Source organism: Cibotium barometz, chromosome 41 (genome assembly GCF_041138505.1).
Source record: "Cibotium barometz isolate CiBa-2024 chromosome 41, ASM4113850v1, whole genome shotgun sequence".
Taxonomy (NCBI): Eukaryota; Viridiplantae; Streptophyta; class Polypodiopsida; order Cyatheales; family Cibotiaceae; genus Cibotium; species Cibotium barometz.
Genome location: NC_141086.1, coordinates 18970253 through 18975252, shown reverse-complemented (window position 1 = coordinate 18975252; position 5000 = coordinate 18970253).

Sequence of the window (5000 nt, the reverse complement as noted above, 5' to 3'; positions counted from 1 at the left end):
TCTTTACCAACCAATATAAAAGTCGTACGAAAATTAACAACTAGTATTAATTGTATAGATACTAAGCTAGTAAGTATTATTTAAAGCGAATACTTGTTCGATTTCTCAATTTTAGAGAAAAAAATATTTTCACATAAAAATAATGTAAGTGTATAAAGGTCTTTTTCAGTCCAAAGATTAATCACTCACTAATTAAGCTTTTTAGTAATTTAATCAAGAAATAACTTAACAACGGTATTGTTGATTATTTAGGAATTAATCTAAAAATTAAGTAATTCAACAGTATACTTAATAATAAATTAAAATAAAATTATTACTTAAAACTAATTAGTTCTTAATTAATTTTTCCTCTCGAGTAATAAAATCATAAATAATAACTGCAAATCTATTACTAATAGAAAATCTTAGAAACTTGTATTCTCTCTCTTTAAAAGCCGCCCTTAATAAATATCATTAATGTTGGGCTAATCAAGAAATATAAATCTCATATTATCTTTAAAGTTTAATATAGTTTATCTCCATTAGATAACCATGTTACATACTATCATTTTTCAATATAAATTTATCTCTTTTTTTCCATCTATGATAACCTATTTTTTATAATATTTTTATACTTTATTAAATAAATAATTAAAATTATTCTCCATCAATTACTTTTAGTTTACAAATTAGATAGATTGTTGATCTATATAATTGTTGAGTGAACCATCAATCAATTATTAACAATATTGCTAACTTATTATTTTAATCAATCACTAAAAAGCTCAAATAGTGAGCAATTAATCCTTGTATTAAAAGAGAGCTTAGTACACTTTCTTCATCTTTTTTCAATAATTATTTTTTCTAAAATCCAAAAATTTGATTTAATTTCACTCGCGATTATGATACTAACTTTTTAACCATACAATCAAGAATAACTCATAAACCTTGCATGATTTTTATATTCGTAGACTAGGAATTTAGTATTTCTTAGATATTAATTAAAGTTTTTCATTACTAAACTAACAGCTCCTTATCATTATGATTCTAAAAAATTCTTTGAAATTTAGAGAAATAGTAATTGCAATGGCATGCATTATACTACAAATCACATAATTTACAACATAAGCTTTTCAATTTTACTTTTGTTGAAAATTATGTAATTAATAGTACAAAAAATACCATCAAACTATAATCTCTAATTTACTATGAACTTTCACAATCAATATGATAATCGACTAATAATTAAGCAATAAAAAACTAAAACTAGTAAATAAGCTAATATTCCTTCACCAATCATCAATATAAAAATCATATAAAATTAAACAGTTAGTAATAATTGTATAGATATTTAACTAGTAAGTATTTTTTAGAGTTGTGAATAATCAACTTTCTCAATTTTTTAAAAAAAAATCCAAATGAAAATGATAAAGAAAGTGTACAAAGGTCTTTTTTAGTATAAGGATTAATCACTCACTAATTGAATTTTTTAATAATTTAATCAAGAAATAGCTTAACAATGATGTTATTAATTGTTTGCTTATTAACTAAAAAATTAAGAGAATAAATATTATTTTTAATTATAAATTAAAAAAATTATTACTTTAAACTAACTCATTAATTATCAATGAATTCTTCATTACTCTCAATTAAGTGATGAAATAATAAATCATAACTATAATCTATTACTAATAGAAAATCTTGAAAACTTGTATTTTTTCTCTTCAAAAGTCCTTGAGAAATATCATTAATATTAGACTAAACAAGAGAGAGAAATCTCACATAATCTTTGAAGTCCAATGTAGTTAATCTCTAACACTCTCCATTAGAATACAAAATTATTTCTTTTTTTCATCTATCACAACCTCCTTCCACATATGTCTCACGTCTATTATCACGAGGTGACTTGATGTATATATACCTAGATGAATCCAAGAATATATCCAAATTCACCTTATAAGAAAGCGCAATTTATACCTAGACGAACATGACTCGATGTGTCATGGCAAGTGGTGTAAAATCTATTGTATTATAAGTGTGTATATGTACATGTATATATGTATATATATATATATATATATATATATATATATATATATACACACACACACACACACACACATATATATATACTTATATATATAAATACATATATATATATATATATACTTATATATATAAATACATACATAAATATATGTACCTATATATATAAATACACACATATGTGTGTGTGTGTGTGTGTGTGTGTGTGTGTGTGTGTGTGTGTGTGTGTGTATATTTTAGATATATATATACCTAGATTCACCTTTTAGGAACGTGCATCATGGTAGTCAACCCACAAGACTATATAACTATCAACTCCATTATGCATAGTATGGACTACATACTACGACATCCCCACTAACGTCATCAATGCCCAATAGTGGGTGTAGAACTCTGTATCAAGATATGCTCTCACACACGCACTCCACACACACACACATAAGAGCATATATTCACACAAAGCCCTTCGTTTTGAGTTTATGTCAAACCTCCGGAGATGCAGGGCAAACTCAGTCATAATGAAGCCTAGCACTAAGGGAAGTAGCAAATAGGAAGAATTAGTACAACAAATAAGTAGTTGATAGGGCAAATGCACCGCTAAAGATAGAAAGAATAAGCACAATATCAACTGGCCGCAACTCGGACGAAAACTTCACAATGTGAAATCTGTATGTCGAATGTATATATGTATATACAAAATGTATGTGTATACATATATATATATCAGAAGACACTAGCTTCCAAGAATGCTAAAAAGAAGAAGCAGGAGGCCACAAGGCTAAGTCAAGAAAAGGATTCACATAAACAAAGTGGTAGAAAAAGCTTGGCCAAGTAGTAAGAAACCTCATGCAAGCCTAGTTGCAGGAACAAGGCCAAGTAGCAACAAAGCTTGGGATCTCCAAAGTAACTACACCACAAGGGAAACAACACAAGCACAAAATCGGGTGGTCGAAATGCTCCCAGGTGAATCTATAGCCACTAGTGTGAAGAAGAGTGGGGTTGCTTGCTATCTTGCTTAAGAAGGCGGAGACGCTGCCAGGGACCAACAACAACATAGATATGCAGCAATCAAGCAAGTCTTAGATATGCAGCAGGAGAAGTAGGTGGAGAAGCACACAAAACTGTGTGAACCATTTTACTAGAAGGGATGACAAGACAAAACAAGTCTTAGATTCTGAAGGCGATGATGCGCACTAGTGCCAAAATCTAAACCAAAATGGGCAAAAGTCCATGAAAGCTACAAGTCCACCGAGAGGCTAATCATATGAGATCTATCGACAGAGCATTTTCAAGCGCAAAGGCGTCTGGCAGGTGAATCCCATAAAACACCTCAGCGAGAAATCATGAGCAAGTCCGAGACGACAAAACCAGCCAGCTCCACTATTGCAAAGAGCTTAGAGAAACAGTGTCGCTCCCTCCTGCCCAATCTAGCCCTCGTAGTTTCTTAGATTGAAGAAGGTGGAATAAATCAGAACTAGCTACACCCATCTCACGGTCACCTTTTCAGACCACAGGACGTTTGATACACTCTCTCTCTCTCTCTCTCCCTCACACACACACACAATTTCATCCTCCAAGGATATGATATGATGACACATAAGCATCTCTCTCTTACACACTCTCCCTTTCTCTCTCTCTCTCTCAGCTTTAGAAGGATCTTGAAGATATGGATCAATGCATCAAACCACATCAAATGCATCATCCTGGGTATTAGAGACAAGCATCCAACACACTTGAGAGGTCACCCTAGATAAGCACCTCAGGTGCCAGATCAAGGACATTCTCTATTTATGGGAGTACTCTACCACATGACATGGACATAGATAGTATGCCATATATGATGACACATGACTCCACAACATCAATGGCTTTGAGTGCCTTTATACAAGCAAAGGCATTGATATACTTTTAGTATGTTTGAGTGTGCATTTTCTTTCCACATCCTAACTTTTATTCTCATGGGTTGTTACATATAGTACGTTTAGTCTCAAACACCCTTTGGGTTTTTCGTAGACCTATATATATGCATACATATATATACACCCAAATATGTGTGCGTCTCAAACAAGATTTATATCTAGTGATGTTTGTCTTCTTCTTTTTCCTTTTCTTTGCTTATAATATGTTAATCTCCTTTTCTTTGCTAGTACTCATTTATGATAGCTCTTTAAGTGTTAACTTTCCCTTTTATGTTTGGTTTCTTCTCACCCTTGGTAAATGATGCCACCGCAGAAGACTAGCTCAAACTCTTTAAAATTCAAAGGCTTTGCAAATGATGATGAATAAACTGGAAAGAATGGTGACAAGAGAGACCTCACAATCAATCTTGAAAAAAATTAGATTACCGTCTTCCACATCAAATCGGGTTGCATCTAGCCTATCTTTCTCATATAGGGAGAGCCGAAGTGGAGATTATTTCATCTTATGTGTACCGCACGATTACTATTGTAGGATCGATTTTTTCCATGAGACTAGCTACCTGATGTAGCATATACATATCCAGTCCCCATAGAGAGACAATGTTTCCAAGCCTATTTCCAAGAACCCTACAACACATGATGACTATTGGATACCTTAGTGTGCCTAGCAGCGATAATTGGGGCTCCCTTCTAGGGACCTAATCTTAGTGAGGCAACCTAGAAGAGCATTAAGAGACTCCAAGTGATGATGCACTCTTATGTACCCCTCTGCAATGTTTTTGCCTTCCTCTACATCCCTACACACATTTTCTACTCCTCTAGTCTTCTCTCCAATTGTTCACACCTCTACCCCTTATATATCTTCTACATCTCTACACACCAACTTCCCTCCTCAATGACTTCTATACATGCAGCCACTGATCTACAGCCTTTGCTGGTACACTGTCCTTTCGTCCTTTGCTGGTACACTGTCCTTTCGTCCTTGCTTTGCGCAACGCCCATACCCGTATCCCACAGTTATATAAACCCCCGGGGTGCTCCATGGGCAACACGCAT